The sequence below is a fragment of the Bombus impatiens genome, unplaced genomic scaffold (assembly GCF_000188095.3).
Source record: "Bombus impatiens unplaced genomic scaffold, BIMP_2.2 scf_0311, whole genome shotgun sequence".
Taxonomy (NCBI): Eukaryota; Metazoa; Arthropoda; class Insecta; order Hymenoptera; family Apidae; genus Bombus; species Bombus impatiens.
In genome coordinates this window covers 92,602-108,814 of record NT_176730.1, presented here as the reverse complement: position 1 = coordinate 108,814, position 16,213 = coordinate 92,602, and the positions used below count along the sequence as shown (strand labels likewise).

The 16,213-nt window shown below is 39.5% G+C and overlaps 2 long non-coding RNA genes across 3 annotated transcripts; one reads left to right on the top strand and one right to left on the bottom strand.

The window, feature by feature from the left end:
- The first annotated feature begins 2,418 nt into the window (after positions 1-2,418).
- Positions 2,419-3,468, top strand: LOC117151581. The gene is made up of 2 exons (XR_004461603.1): positions 2,419-3,127; positions 3,279-3,468. It is a non-coding gene; the product is annotated as an uncharacterized LOC117151581 (long non-coding RNA).
- Positions 3,469-9,534: 6,066 nt separating this feature from the next.
- LOC112212752 lies at positions 9,535-12,929 on the bottom strand. Of its 2 annotated transcripts, none has more exons than XR_002946556.2 (4): positions 12,815-12,929; positions 12,489-12,722; positions 10,753-12,397; positions 9,535-10,560 (listed from the first exon to the last, which is right to left on the bottom strand). It is a non-coding gene; the product is annotated as an uncharacterized LOC112212752 (long non-coding RNA). The 2 variants fall into 2 exon arrangements; XR_004461601.1 differs by having other exon boundaries at positions 9,535-11,093; positions 12,079-12,397.
- Positions 12,930-16,213: the final 3,284 nt, after the last annotated feature.

Sequence of the window (16,213 nt, the reverse complement as noted above, 5' to 3'; positions counted from 1 at the left end):
GACGAGTCGATGCAACACGAGTGGCTGTGGAGAAAAAAAGCGAGCGAGGGTGGGGATAAACGAAAAAAGGGCGCGAAGAAAGCGGCCAGGCAAAAAGAAGAGATTCTGGTGTGGCTGCTGAATCGACAGCGAAGCAAGAAGGAAGGAAGAGGAGCAAAAAGGAAGAAGAATCGAAGCGTTATCTGGAAAAACGGCGACCGTGAGAGTCGTTTATGAGTTGGCGCGAGGACACACGCAGTCATAGCGGAGCGAAACAAAGAATCGGCGTGTGCATTCGACTCTTGTGCAAGCCACTTGACGCCTCAAACGAGAAACACGACGTTAGAAAACTAATAATAGAGACGCTTATTTGCGCGAGAAGCGGCGTTCGGCCTGTTAAGTGACGTCATATTTATTTGTGCCACCTGAATAGCGTAGATAAATACAGGCAGGCTCGTAATTCCCGCATAAACCGTAGTTTCTTGCGATAAGCCGTAGAAGTAGGTCGTGGCTTCGCGCTTTGCCGCGAATTTCGCGCATCCGTAATCCTTTCGGATGAATCGTTCCCACGACACGGTTCCAATGGTAATTAACGCTTCCACGCGATAATCTCGAGAATGACATCGCATTTTGCGATGCAATGTCGCGCTATTAATATGCAAATATATCAATGTACATTGCAGCACTGAAGTAAAATTATTATATATTAGGATGATCTTGAAGTTCGTAAAACAAGTTTTAGCGTAGTGAAGCTTTTTGAAATGAACATCGCTATATTGATCCTTTTAACCATATAAACGACGAGGATATAACCATAATCCTCTTAACCATATACAATGTACATGCTCGTACGCATTGATCGATATGATTGATAATAATCGATAATATTGTTAAAGTGGTCACCGCTTCTAAGAAAACTCTACATCTGGTCTTTTTAGTTTTCTCAAGCACTGAAACCATCGACAGCGTATAGACAATAGACTGGGACGAAGGCAGACCATAGACAGTTACAGGGTAACACTGCTAGCGTGCGGATCGAGATCAGCTCAAATTATATTCCTACTTGTACTTACACTTCTGTATTAAAATATATTTTCTACTTTACAATTTACCCACGCGTTCCTCTGTTCAGACATCTAATAACCTCAACAGATACAAATTTATATTTCCAGTTGAAAGAACGATCCTAGGTGAACGTATGTACTTGGACAAGGCGAGGATTTAACACTTAAGAGCAATATCACACGAGGAGATAAACAGCCTGACGAGGTTAAATCACGTTCCCATCTTTCTTCGATGTATGTCAGAGCCCTGACACGACGATTCGATCTTTTCAATAATAATACGTATATTCTCTGACAATAATGTGACATTGAATTTTTGCAAGCTCATATGCAAGCGGTAGTGCAGCAAACGTACATAACTGTGGATCGTTGGCGTGTTTGCCGCGTATAAGCACGTCATTGTTCCATTACATCAACCGACAACCAGAGATACAGCAACAATAACATTATACGCGTAAACAATGGTGCAACGACCCCGTGACGATCACGCGGCCTGGTCAACGAGTGCTTGGTCAAACCGATTCTTAGAACAAATTGTTCCTAACTATCGCTTACGTGTTTTCGCAAAAATTAATATTTAACGAGCCGCAAGATATTTCTAGATATTTAATTGTAAAAGAATTTTTAAATCACCACACTCTCATTATGTTAATTATATCGTCAAAGTGACAAGTTACAAATTATAGATTAGAAACTTCTCCTTTACAATTTAATTGTAGAATATATGCACATATGATAGAATATGATAAACAGATAACATATAATTTGTAACATTTGATTCGTTACGTTATCGAGTTTGTTAATATCGTGCAATAGCGGCTTTTGAAGTTTCGCCAATAGCACTAATTCAATCGCGCAACAAGTTTCTCCGTGGCGATCTTTTCAGTCACTCTAAAACCTACTTGCTGTCTCAAACTTGGCTAAAACGTATCATAAATGCTAGTAAACACTCATACATTTTCAAAGTAATTCATAATTACGAGACGAAACGAGACGTCACATCGACGAAGTGTACCATAGAAAGCGACGCAGTGGACGCGTAATTCCCACACGGTTAACCAATTTTCCACCACGGAAGAGGAAGAAAGAGCGGAGAAGCTGAGGCGTCGCGTCGACAACAAACCCAGCACGAAATTTCTTTTGTGGAATCAAAGGCGAGAGCAGGGGACGAGCGAAGGACAAATTCCCTGACAGCGGCGTGATACAAGCGAAACGCGAAATATGTCCACGATCCCTTTGATCTCGCTAGCGACTGTCCGCCACCTTGTAAAGCGTATTGAAATTTTCCAGGAGCAAATCGTGTCGATGTGTGGCCGGGCAGAATACGGCGGCGGCGCGCGGCACGGCGGGTTGGGCACAGCTCAAAGCGATGCGTGGAATGTAATTGTCGGGCACACGAAGAATGCGCGAACGCCTGACAAAGACGTTGTTGCGTTACTATAGATCCTCTTGTTCTCTGTCGTTCTCTGATCTCTTCTTCTCTTGTTCATGACACGTTTCGATCACGATGCACAAGACACTCCTTCAATCACAGGACATGCAGTTAACACTCTTATCGACCGTTCGTCACGAAGAATCCTGTAGGCGGTCCATGGAAATTGTTAACACCGCCTTTGCAATTAAACGATCATTTGTCATGATAATTACAGGCCGCGGCAACTTATGAATTGTATTATAGGTACGTCGTTTTTATGCTGCTTGAGTTATAGACTATTCAATTGGGGAGTTCGTTTCTAGATGCATTGTAGACTGTAGACTGTAGACTGTAGACTGTAGACTGTAGACTGTAGACTGTAGATTGTAGACTGTAGACTGTAGACTGTAGACTGTAGACTGTAGACTGTGGACTGTAGACTGTAGACTGTAGACGCTGTAGAGGGAGTAAGTTGCGCGCCGAAGTAGAATATTTCTGGGCTAGATCGTCCGATCTACGTCTGCAGTCTGTAGATCAGACGTAGATACAAGTGCTAATTTTCTTTGTTGGGAGATAATGTGTATTTAAAAGGCTCTATAATTGGAAGATAGTAAGGGAAAATAGCAAGAGGAAAGAGCGAAGAACATGTTACATATAGTAAGAATATATAGTGAGTTTGCACAGATATCCATTACTTAATTACACAATTCTTTTCGAATAAATCAAATCCTTATAAATAGAATTCTACTGTGTCTTCTAGCAAGTAAGCTTAATATTTTCTTCAAGACAGAATCTTATTCTCCTCTCTTACACTCTTTCAGGTATTTCGTCAAATTTCAGAAACACGATATTTAAAAAAAAAATGGAACCAGTAGATGCATTATTCACACATTATTCGAAGAACAATGTGCTGCTCGTGTGTTTCTGCAATTGTTACGGCGGAATCGCGAGGTTCGTGGAAAATGCACAATGCGAATCGGCGAGCGCTCGAGTGGCACGGCCTGCGACCGGGCAACAACGAAATATAAATTGTTAATGTGGACTGGTTATTGTCGAGTTAATTTTAATCACGTTTTATGCCAACGCCGCTCCCGGTTACCCGGCTTTGTATATTCATGATTGACTATCGTCTCGTTGCTTAATTCCCCGCCGGGGCATTACGCTCGTAGGAGGTGAACGAGAAGCAAATTTGCCCACGACGCTCCTTTTCAGACCGATACACGCTACATCGTTCTACTTTACACTCTCTTCTACCTCCTATTTTTCTTAGAATCGTTTCTTTCACGCGCGAGACAGACAAACGATGCCTCATTCTCGTCCGCGGAAAAGACAAATTTTTTTCACCAATGCATGCAGATCGGTCAACGTTATACATATATGTGTCCTTTTCCTTCGTTCAGCTTCCATCAGATTTACAAACGGCATCCGTTATCATCCTTTTGTTTTCTTTTTTGAGAATAAATTCGGTTCTCCGTGATCGAATTCCTTCCACGCGTCAAGACTTTCGGTTATAATTCGAACATTGAACAGTAACGCGAAGTGGTATTTAACAAATGTTATGAAATTAATTGTGATTTAATTAAAATATAGTAAACTTATATAAAAATATGGAAAAAGTAACAATGGTTAAATAAGCTGGCGTGGCGCAATAAATAAACGATCGGTTAGCAAAAAGCTGGATTAACAACTGTGCTTACTTTGTAGAGATATCAAAGGTACCTAATAAGACGTATAACACTCTAATATTTTACGAAAACATGATACCGGTTTCGCTCCTTAAATATAAAACAATGCGAAGAAAGCTATATACATATATACATATTTAATACAACAGAAGCAAAATTCGTAAACTACAACAGACATAAATTTCATCGACATACGTATGCCGTAAGACTAAGCAGATATGTAACTAGGACTTTGTATTGTATTGTGACTAAGTGATTGCGTATTTTAAATAAGAAGGAAAATTCCAAATTGTTGCTTAAAAATATAACTTTATTCGATTAATTATTGTCCGTTTTTGTCGATGACCTTTTACCATCTATCAGGCAGTGCCATAATTTCATGTTCATAGAACTTCTGATTTTTGCCTGAATTAAATGTGCCAAGACCACCTACTGACAAAATCCGCAATCTACAGAATAAATCTGGACAATCCATGACAGTAGAACAGTCGTAGAGTGTAACATTTATAGGAATTTGTATGGGCCTGAGTAAGAGTACTAACCGAGACGAAAAGTCTTGCCAGATATTACGAGATGCAAAAATAGTTTTGGTCGTAATGAAAGTAAGCAGGATTTCTAAGAATTAAAGATCTCGATCTCCCTCGTGGGAGGTTTTAATGAACTTTGACTCCAGAACGCGCCCTCGACGAAGTTATCGCACCCGCTGCGTTTCTCTCCCTGTCGAGACCGAACTAGATAGCCGCGTTAGCAGGCCAAGCCGATTCCAGACTAAACAAAAACCATCTGGTTAAATTTTTTCCCTCGCGTGATGATCAACGAGACGCTGAAACGATTCTGGTCGCGTCCTCCTTGCTTCTATTATAACTGGCAGCAAATGATAATAAGCTTCTCGGTTTAAAGTCAGGCATCCGTGGACAGCGAGAGGAAAACATCTCGAGGAAGATCGTGTGTACAACTCTGCGTACGAAGACTCGCTTGCTGCGCATGCTCGATGCGGATTCTCATTAATCGAAACCGTGTGTAGAGCCGACAGTTTCATTCAAATTAAACTCGGCTGCAGAGGGAGACCAAGATTGAGATGATTATCGAGATCATCGGGTGACTATAACACTTTGATCTAGTTTCTTCTTTTGCTATTGCGAAGGGCAAGACACTTGTTCAAATTTCAACGAATCGTTTATTAACTCGTTTATTAGAAAATAATATCTGATAAATTGTAATTTGTTTAATAGCTGCTTAATTAAGCGTTAATCGTCCATTACTGTAATATCGTACTAGATAATAGTGATATGATATTGGAATATTGTACATAAATTATTTAATAATGCTCAATCTGAAGAATTGAAATTGAAACCGTGTTACCTACAAGTCCAATTTTGCTACCTACAAATACAACTCTTTTTACTGAATCAAAACTACAATCTTTACGGGTATAACTCGATATTCTACGTTATAAGACAAGAGGCTCAATTAGATTAAAAGAACATTAACAAAGGGTCTTCAGTTAGTGAAAAAAGCTATTCAAAAAATAACAATAGCAAACCGATATTTCTACAAACAATCTATACTATTCTATAAGAAGTCGAGTAAGTAAATAAACGCACATAATAATCATTTACGACCTCAAGACAGTATCAAATTTTCCGACCATTGATTTAATTATATCAGTGTGTAATCACGCTTACGTTATCACTGTACATAACGTAGCATACAAAACTATAAAACCAGTTTAATCTCTACAGAGATGGTTTCATTGGGAACAAGAAAAAATAAATATTTTTAATTTTCCTATATGCAAACATGGTACTATTCATGAGATGATTCCGGAGAAGTGTATTCATTCGCAATAGTTAACTTTCGCGTTAACACAATATTTCATTTGCAATTTTTCTCAATCAATTTACGATATCAAATTCTGATTTCTAACGTCAACGCCATGAAAGAGAATATCAAGGGTTTCCTTTATATTTTTTCATTACTATTTCTTCTACTTATATTTCATGATATTTAAAGGAATTTGTGTATTTATAACAGACCATTGATCGCTTGATCTTGAGTAGGTTAACGTTAACCGACATTTGCCAGCCATTGGCGTTCGTACTTCCGTTCGTAGCTGCCACGTGGTATGCACACAAATATTTTGTTTATCTGCTCTGACACGGCTCGTTAGACGCACTATATTTACCCGTCATCACGAACAATAGAGAAAGTTGTTTTCGTATTCGGTCTAGAGCCAACGAAACGCACTTAAGAGTTGCACGGGTTATATACACGGAAAGCTAAGAATGGGGACGATTTTCAAAACATGGCTGTCGGTCGGCGACTAAAATTAATCAAAAAAGGACGAATTTGATGGCTCCCTCCTTCGCAACGTTCTCTCGCTGCTGTGCCCTAAGCCTCATTCCCACTACCCGCTCGTTTTCCGTGTTTCTGCACACCAGTTAGCTCCTTAATCCCCTAAACCGACAAATTCCTCTCTCTCAACAACAAGTTTACACAAAATCATCAAAACAACCCTACCACAGGCACTACCGTAGTCCAGACAACTCGAGGAAACTCGTGCGACATCCCTTTGCCTCGATCGATCTTTTCTACTATGTTTAGTTCTTCGTCTGTTACGTACCGACCTTATTCTACTTAAACTCTGGAATCTTGCGTGGATTTCTCCGTATCTTGTACACTTCTCTTTGAAAGATATCTTACCAACGATTTGCTATATGAAAATTCATTAGAAAGTATGGAATTTCCATTTACGATGCTGACAATAAACATTTCTAATGTTTTCGTCTTATACAAATCTATCAGATTGACGACACAACACATACGTTCCGTCAATTTAATTATTTTTAGCAAGATAATACTACTGACGTAATTGATGTGTTTCTTCTTTTCTCGCGTTTCGATATAATCAATGCGTTAAAACAGACATTGTTACTGGAATTTTCAATTCTTTTCTGATAAGAAGAACACGCAACTCCTGACAGACTCGATTCATACCTCACTATGACACAATTTGTCACTTAAATATTACAAGTTCGCATCTAAGTAAATGGATTTAACTGACAGGGATGTACAGTCAATCAGACGCCAACTAAAATTTTGTTTCAACACGTGACAACCAGCTAGCCTCGAACGTAACTTTCATCGAGTCTTGTAATTAATAAAATATGATTCTTCTTGAATTTATAGAAAAGCTCGATAGCATCGATTATCTTGTTTACAAGTGCTAACTTGTAGAACACTAAATGTGTTTGTTTATGTACTTATAGATCGTTTTCTCAAGAAACCCCTCAACTGTTACCTTTAACCACAATTTACCCTCCTTTATGATAGGGTAACGCTGGATTATTGTAAATCTTATACAAAATTGAGAAGCGACAAATTTTCGATCGCAATAGAAACAGTTCGTGCTCTGGTTGGATTGTCACAGGTATAAACATCAACGACAGAGACAATGTACGCGGAGTGGAACGATCCAGTGGCGCGAAACGAGCGCGCGAGCAAACGCTCGCATATTTTTACGTGGTCGGTTCGTGCAGCTGCATCGCCGCGCCACTCTACGAAATATGTATGTATATGCGTGACCTTTAAATAGTTTCCCTCGTACTTGCTGCAGGAGCCCGCATTTCAAGCGAGTTCGCTTGCGTAAGTTCTGTTTGCGGTGAACGCAGCCCTCCGCTTACGCGTACCTTTAATAGCCAACGTAGGATCTTTTTCCATTCGGATAAATATCCCTTAAATCGCGTTCGTTTTCGTTAACAAGTTCGCTGCGTGTATCTGGCATTCGAGTGAAGATGATACTCGTACGATATATCGAGTTGGATGGAATAGATGAATTAAAAATTGAGAAATGTTCTACATCTGTTACATCTTTCTCGTAACCAGGCAACCTTTACAAATAATATTACGCCACACTGGCGACATAATATTTCTGAAAATAATGGAGATGTGTAGCAGAAACGGAATTGCTATAAACTCTCATATATGTCGAAATAAAACATCAAAATGAACACAGATCGTCACGTTGTGTAATTCAAGAAAGGACAGGAAAATTGGGGAAGAAGCAAATAAGAGAAAGAAATGGAAATCACGCGCGTGGAATAGAATTAAGAAAAAAAGAGGCGAAGGAAATTCAAGAAAGGAGAGAAAAATTGGGGAAGAAAGAAATAAGAGAAAGAAATTGGGAACACGTGCGAGAAATAGGATTAGAGGGAAAGAGCCGAAGAAGTGAACACAATCGGCTTCGTTTTATTTATTAAAACAAAACGTACGAGAAGGTCGGTCGGATGCCTCAGCCTTTAGAGGCTAACCACTCTTTACGAGCGTAAGCCGAGATCGTCATAAACACGTGCAGTTACCACTCGCCGCGGATTCAATTGTTATTGCCATTGTCGCCGACAGAAGGCGAGTCGACGCTTTATTTGCGCGGCCGCCTTCGCCGCGCCGTACACGTGAACGAAGGAATGCAGGAACCGACGTGCGCCATTCAACGGGTTGAATAATTTTCACGGTAGTCGGCGGCTCGCTTTTTCTTTTGATTTCGTTGCACACGTGTTATGTCTATACTTTCAATTCGTACCGTAAAGATGTAATAAAGTACAATACATATATTTTTTATTAGGAAATATCAGCGATTCGAGGATATCAAACTATGACAAATTTTATAGGCGTGAAGAATGAATTTCAGCCCTATTATAGTTTCTTGATGTTATACAGAGTGATTCAAGATGTTTGGAAGAAAATTTGAGTAGATATTGTATGTGTCAATGGAAAAAAGATTTGATAAGTGTAGATATGTAATATTTGGGTCGATAAACTGATATTAAAGCTAAAGAGAATAGATTCGTAATAAAATATTCGAATTGTTTCCATTGTCATAGATTGTCTCACTTAAAAAACATGATTGTATTAGTATAATATTATATTTATACATATATGTATATCATATAAATTTATAGAATGATATTTGGAACACCTCGTATATTACCCTGTTTAATCACCTATATTACCTATACTTAATAAATAATACTCTTATTCCTCGCTGTATATTATACAGGGTAGTCTGAGATGAGCTATAACTCTTTCATAAGTGGCGGTGGTGGAATGCGGTATAACACAATTTAGTGAGAGATATTTTTCTCTCTGATCATATTTTTTGAGTGATAGATGTTCTCATGCGCAGAGTGCATACCGTACTTACTTTTTTTTAGCTATGGCCATATATTCTTCCATGAGCGATGAGAAAAATCGATATAGTATGTATGTAGATTGTAAAGATGTCGCTTTGAACAGTGTCTTACGTTTATTAACTAACTTAACTAAACATAATATGAACCCTTGAACTTCCTCACACGAATAAACTACATAATTATTTTATACTTCTACATTTGTAGCTCAATACCTATATATATATATATACGTATATTAAAAATTATTGTGCAAAAGAGCCCCGCTCGATTTAATCATTTCGATTTAAGACACCTTAAAACAAGTTATCAGTTTCATGCAAGGGTTTTACTTAACCCCAATCCAGACAAATAACAATTACCCATAAATTATCTGCTTTTAACCGCTTCTCGAAATAGCCTAAAATGAGTTCTATAGTCTTTCAGTAGACCGTCTTCTAAAATTCCCATGATGAAATTCGATGTTATGATTCTAAAGGTGGATTTAGAAATCCGGTCCTCGGTTTCCCGCGTCAAACACGGTATACGATCCGTAGAAAATTAATTAGCTTGCACGTTTGCCGGTGGAAACGACGGTTCACGACTAAAATTATTTTTCACAAAAGAACTATGCCCCTATCGCTGGCCGCGGATCTTCAAGGCCATGAAACGTCTGTCTCGCATCGCTCCCCTCAGTCCATAAAAATTCAACGATGCACATCTACTCTCTCGTGTCTTTGCACGTCCATGCACGTATGCGTGTTTAATGCTTATATACGCGTGTACGCGATTAAAAGCGCGTATGTGTGTATACCGTCGCGATTAAACGATAATAAAGTTCAGGAATGGCCTTAAATGCCATTCCTAATTTAAACGCATGCGTAAGAACGTAAACTTAAGGATACGCCGCTCTTAAATCCCGCCTAACCTTTCCTGACTCACGAGCCATGATCCCTGATAAAACGCTTGTATGCACCGTTTGCTCGGATGAATCATGAATCACGATAAAACGCGATAAGAATAATAAAATTAATCTGTCATCGATATCGTTAAACGTTGCATCTACGATAAAACATTCAGTACTAATATATGCAACGATACAACTGAGATAAAAATTTTAACCTTACCAGTCGTCGTCTTACACGGGGTCTGGCGTTCCAAAACGAAAAATCGTCGTCGTTCTTCCAAAATAATCATCAACGTAGCCACCACAGAATACACCGGTCACCGTCACTTTCTCAAACCAAGAATCACTACAAAAATGTAAAGAAATTCAAATAAATTGAAACGGTATTGCTTGTGCGTAATGCAGGTAAACCATACGAATACAGAAAAACCCGCGCACTTTGAAAATCCGCGGTCGCGCTAGTTAATTCAGTCAACGGGAGCGACATCTAGCGCCATGAGAATAAAACACTGAGTTCGGTGCTCGGCAATTTACGTACACGAGAGGCGGAGAAAACCGAGAGATGTTCCTCGGCGCTGCGCTGGCTCGGCGCTCGTTGTGTGGACGTCGTTTCGGGTTGAGGTGGAGGGGGCGTCTAGACGCAACGTCACGAGTACGTAGCTTCCCCCCTGTGCCACTGTCGGTCTGTGTTCCCACTCCTCTCTTGCCGCTCGCCACTGTGCCGGGTGTTTTCCCCTCTTACTTCCCCGCATCTCGATGCCCCGCCGATGACGGTCGCAGCCAGACACTCCCGTGCGAGGGGCAAGAGGGGAAGAGGCGAGGGTGACTCCGGCTTTTTGGTTAGGAATTGTTGCCGGTCCACGCACGTGTCTGCGAGGCCTGTCGGTGTGTACGAATGAGTATCTGCACGTGCACGGGTGTACACCAGTGGGGTAGAAAGCAGGATAAACTACTACGGCTATGTGCTCTGATGAGAGAGAGAAAAGGAGAGGGCACAGACTATGGTTATAGAGAGGAGAAGGAAGAAGAAGGAATATATCTTGTGGATTTGTATCAGCGCCTATCCGACGATCCACCCAGATGGAGGGTGCGTCAAAGTGGCCGCGAATTGAGTTTTCCTCGGGGCACGTATAATTCTAACCCCACCCCTCGGCCCTTTATTCTCTGGTTCTACCCGTCTTTCTCTTTTCTGTCTGCCTTTCTATCCGACGCTTTCAACTAACCGCCTTGTCTCGACACGTGCCGGTCAGCTTGTGAGGGTTACGCGTGTGTCGCGCGACACCGTTAGCTATATATATATATTTATATTCACGTTGGTAACCACTGGTAGATACGTCAGAGATAGGTTAATCTCCGAGTGACGAGATCAAACGTGTCCCTGAAAAATCAGAGACTAGTGTCCGTGTGTCGCTTTCACGCCGCATTTAGCGGCAATGACTTCTTTTTTCGCTAAGCGAGGTGCTGCTTATGAAAATACTTTTATGAATAAACAGTTTTACGGAGTTGAATAAGCTCACCGCTCTACTTCTTTCTCTCGCTTTACGGATTTTACGAACGATTCTCGCGCACACCGGAACCAGTTAATTAAGTTATTTCTCTTTCTCTCTCGCTCTGTCTTTTCGCCAACATTGACGCATCTTGCGCTCCGGAACAGAAAATTTGAATTACAAGTGCAGTCAACGATAGCTTTTACCCTGCTTTACTATTCTACCATCCCTTCCTCACACTTCTTTGTACATATTTATTATGGTATCTCTTTTTTACAAAATCAAGTAACACTCGAGAGTCGCTGGAAGCCGCACGTTTTAACGAGCGAAAAAGAAAGATGGAAATCAAATCACGCTAGTACTTCAAGGGCACCTACTTGATGTTACACCTTTGATGTGGCACGAGATGTATCTTAATCTTAATTGTTGATTAAACAGATGAATAAAACATCTCTGCTAAACTCTTTCCTGTTGGTGGACAGCGTACTTCTCGTTGGATTACAACACGCGAATGAATTATAACACAAAAGATGCACGCTGGTAGCGTAAAGTTTATGCTCTTAGTCTCGGGATTGTTATGACAGATCCTTGCGATCGGCGATGTTATAGTTCGTGTTATAGTTACAGTGGTTCTGGTGTTGTGGCCATTTTGACGACCTAAATTGTATGTCGGAGCAGTCAAATAGATCAGAACACCTACAAAAAATGTAATTCTTAACTTTTAAAACTTTTAAGGATTGTTGTCTTCTTTAAAATTTTAGATTAATATGCTATAATAGAATCTTACCCTTGTGATAACAAGCTTCATTCCCTCTTGTTAATATTTACTACGTTTCTCTATTGTTTCTATAACAAATTTTGAAATTCGTTAGTCACTTCTCTATTATATTTGCTGTTACTTGACTCGGGATTTTGTTTCACATCTCGATCTACACGCTTCTCTTACCTCAGAATTTACCATTATCTACGTTATCTTCTGCAACGAGTGGATTTACGGACGTATGTATGTATGTACTTGTACCTTGAGAATTGGATATTAAGTTTACTGTGGCGAAATTAAAAAATTAATAACAAGTAGAGTTGATCAGTCTTGTATCTAACAGGGTTAATTACATTTTGTATTAAATTAAATCGTGTCTTCATACTTATGAACAGCGAAACAAGCGTTACGTTTCGGTCTTCAAATGTTTCATTCGTCAAAACGACAATTCGTCAGAATCCTGTCAATCAGAACACGAATTCGCTACAATGGCCTTACGACGCGCCGTCGTAATCAAACTCTTTCGATAGGTACGCATTTTCTAGGTTATTTGTCATGGTGTAGACCATGTATAATCAAGACACGAGCTCTAAATGTAGCGAACCTCCTATTTAGACTCAGCAGTTGACTCATACATGGTTATTTCTGGCAACGGCATGTTTTCGTCCGCGCGTACATACTCACGCGTCGGTACGTCCGGAACACGCGTGCACGCACAGTTGCCACTCACGATAGAAACGCACGCTCACGTTTCTATGGATGCAGTGCGTGAATTACATCATACCACTGTACCAGTCACACAAATACAAGAGTTACAAGGATTTTCAAAAAACGAAAAATAAAAAAAATCACGCTCAGCGTTTCATCGGCCTCGTAATCGAAACGAAGTTAGGTTATGTGGCACATCGTTGTGTATACGTATAAAAGACACGATGTTTCGACTTTCTTGCTTCATTTCTCACGTGACGATCCGTATACGACAGACGCGTAACATTCTCATATTACATACGTATGTATTTATATTCTTTGTAAAGCTTTTTTCGTCCCCATTGGATATACCATGGTTTCTCTATGTACATATGCACGTTTTTTTTCGCGCTTTTCAATAACTCGTTCGTAAACGACCCGTACACTTTTTTCTCTTCCAACCTATTGATCTTCCACAACAATATACGCAACAAAACAATTTCCTTGATAACGCTATTCGTGTGAGGCGACAAATTATACATTTACGGACAGCAATACGAACGCGACCCATCGTCACTGCATCACGCACGGGAAAAATAGGTTTTTATCGATTACTGACCTACGACAACCATTTCGCCCGACGTACGTAGGCTTCGACTGCAAGTACGAAAACAACGACACTAAAATCTGACAATACGAATTTGTAGCTCTCTTAATAATTCATCAGGTAATAATACTTTATTTGTATTATCGATACTTGATTATTTTTAGAAAAATAACTAACTTTACAAAATTGGAATTTATATAGTAATATGTGTTTATAATAACGTAAATTTCAGTCAATGATCTACATATATAATTTTCAATATCTCTTTGATAAGAGCAGACTTGTTGGATTTGAAAGTTTTCATTCAAGCACGAGGATAATTGTAATCTAGCAGTGTAGACAATTTTCTGTCATTTTATAAAATTGAAATTTCTAGTAGTATACATATATTTATAATGGTGGAAAATTTCGTTTATTAATTTAGCTTTAAATATTTCTTTAATTAGAACAACATTATTGAATTTGGAAATTCTCGTTCAAGTACGCGGGGTAGGAAACCCTCTCTGCTATATTTTGAAGATTACAAAGCACAAAGGGAATACGGAATGGTAACTACTTTTGTGTTTTCTCTACCAGACAGAACACGAGTCACGCTGTATCCGAATAAATATTGTCACTCGGTAATACAACTTCGTATAAGAGATAATCATATTTTTCAACTATTTTAGCGATCGTGACTATGAACCCTATTTACAATTGTAAATAATTTTGTAACTGTTGAGCCACTCAGAGGCCATACTCGTCAACTCCACAAATTAGGAAGCAGAAGAAGAAGCTAATGATAATATAAATATCATTTCTGAAATTTAACTTGGAATTTTCTATTCCTTGCATTATCTTCTTGTAATAAATTAATGTATGGAAGCAAATAATTTGTTTTCTGAGAATTAAACATTAGTCGTGTACTTATGTAGAAAAATAGAGAAATTGACCGAAACAAACCGATAGAAGATTGTCATGATGTTGTTATTTTTGCAATATCGATTTTCATTTAACTAATTGTGTCAAACAGTTATTTATGATGTACGCGACAAAATTAATCGTTTGCAATATACATACTATTGTGAGCTCCGTGTAACGCTATGATTTTCCCAACGGAGTTCGATCGTTGCTTTATGATGGCCATCAGGCCTCGATCTCTAGAGACCTATCGGGACGGTTTAACGGCAAGACGTTAATTAACGTAGGTCCCCTATCACTGACCTTGCTACGTTGGTAGCAAGTTCTGCTGGTGGTAGACTTATTATGTCGTCGACTATACGTTTGGGACCTACCCCAATCAAAGCGAGACTAAACTCTTGCGTTCCCAAGCCAGACCTAATCGTCTTGAGTCACGCGACGAACAGGGGGCATCTAGAAAGTGCTAGGGAGCTTTTTGCACGCATTTTTGGATCCCCATGGTATTCACCACTCGTGATCAGTCGAACGCATCGGACAGAAAGTATTATTTACGCTAGTCACTTGGAACAGCCGGACAGTATTCGTCATTGTATCGTATACTTCTGTGTATACGCCATTATTTTTATGCGTTTAAGACATGTACTTTCATGTGGTGAACAACCGTGCGAACCATCAGGATCCTCGGTCGAACGAATTTGGTTTACGTTAGGTTTACGTTAGGTTCGTCACATGCACGTTATTCCATAGAATTCGTATACGGTATAACATTATCTTAGCATCTACAACATTAGTATGTTTTATCAAAATTCGTTGCACTTATCAGACACCATTTATGTCGTTTTTTTAGTATTGAAACGTATGCTTTAACCTTTACAGAGATAATAAAAAAAGCAGTTACTCAACCATTACATAGGTAGGTTCAAAGTTTTAGTGTTTAAAAATTTTGAGGAATATTTTTACTAGAGAATAGAAGACTGTTAAAAGAAATACAGGAGTTGTTAAATTAAATACAGAATTACATCCTACAAGAGAATCTTATAGCATCGTTTCCTATCAAACCATCAAAAATTTCTATGAGAAAAAATTCAATTCGACGATATTCCTTGAACTTCAAGCTATCGATTGCACCGCAACCTTGACTTCCACCGCAGTCTTTTAATAGCTGCCGCAATCTAGCTTCGAGAACGTCGTTCCTCTTCATCGTAACCCCTAACTTGATTGAAGATACAACGTTCCATAATCACTACCCCTCGCAGTATCGATCTCCGCAAGACTTGAAAAGGATCCTACGTTCGATCCCCGTCCGCTGTTCAACGTCTACGATGAAAGTCAGACAGCAGGCAGGCAATCCATTTCCAAGTGGAAATCGTGAACTTGATATCGAAAATCGTCGAGTAGTCCTGCTTCCATCGTCACGTCCGCTAATCGTCGTTTCCTCGTCGCTCTGATTCTCCCGAACAATGTTAGTCGAGCGCCGGAGAAAGGCAAAAATTTTCCTTCTCGATCCAACAACAATGTCTTGTCGATAGGTTTTCGGCTGCCGGCTCCTACACTCCTT